This window comes from Octopus bimaculoides, chromosome 22 (assembly GCF_001194135.2).
Source record: "Octopus bimaculoides isolate UCB-OBI-ISO-001 chromosome 22, ASM119413v2, whole genome shotgun sequence".
In the NCBI taxonomy this organism is placed as follows: Eukaryota; Metazoa; Mollusca; class Cephalopoda; order Octopoda; family Octopodidae; genus Octopus; species Octopus bimaculoides.
The window spans coordinates 1635024-1635879 of NC_069002.1; the positions used below are offsets into that span (position 1 = coordinate 1635024).

The 856-nt window shown below is 37.5% G+C and overlaps 1 protein-coding gene across 1 annotated transcript in view; it reads right to left on the bottom strand.

The window, feature by feature from the left end:
* LOC106879019 (uncharacterized) overlaps window positions 1–856 on the bottom strand; it is a 9182-nt gene extending 8326 nt beyond the window's left edge. Inside the window, exon 1 of the mRNA XM_052975634.1 lies at window positions 813–856. The gene's annotated coding sequence lies outside the window, so the exon portion shown is untranslated. The remainder of the gene's footprint in view (window positions 1–812) is intronic.

The window sequence follows — 856 nt, forward strand, 5'->3', positions numbered from 1 at the left end:
CAACAACATCGCTTTCGTTAATTTATAAAGCATCCGTAAATGTGGGCGGGTGCGTGGTCTGCATAGGTATGTGTGAGTGTGCATATATATGCATTTGTGCGTGCGTGTGTGTCCATGTATATGTTTGTGAGTGCATGTGCAGATGTGTGTGCGTGTGTGTGTGCATAATGTACACATACATGTTTGTGTACGTAGTGTGCATATATGTTTGTGAGTGTGCGTGTGTGTATGTGTACGTATGTGTGTGTGTTTGCGTGCAAATATATAAATATGAGCGTTGTGTGCCTATGTGTATGTTTGTTTGTGTGTATGTGTGTGTATGTGTGCGTGAGTGTATAAATATGAGTGTTGTGCGCCCGTGTGTGTGTGTGTGTGTTTGGGCGTTGCCAAGAATTCCGCTCAGGCAGTGTGGAATTCCCCAAATATAAAGATATGATGGCACCATTAACCGTTCTATTCGCAGAAAAAAACGCTAAATAAAAATATTAATAAGAATATGTTAGATCTGTAATTATACTAGCGCAGAGCAGCAGTGAGATTCGTCAGAGAATTATGTATGTGTGTGTGTGTGTATGTATGTATGTATGTATGTATGTATGTATGTATATGTATGTATGTATGTTTGTATGTATGTTTGTATGTATGAGTGTATGTGTGTGCATGTATGTATGTTTGTATGTATGCATGTATGTATGTTTGCATGTTTGTATGTTTGTATGTATGTGCGTGCGTGTGTGTGTGTGTGTGTGTGTGCATTTATATTGGTTCGACGGAACTTTGCATATAACATAGAAACTATATTCTGAACTTACCTGAAAAGCTGAAGTTTTCTAAAGTTATTATTATTTTTTTTTGT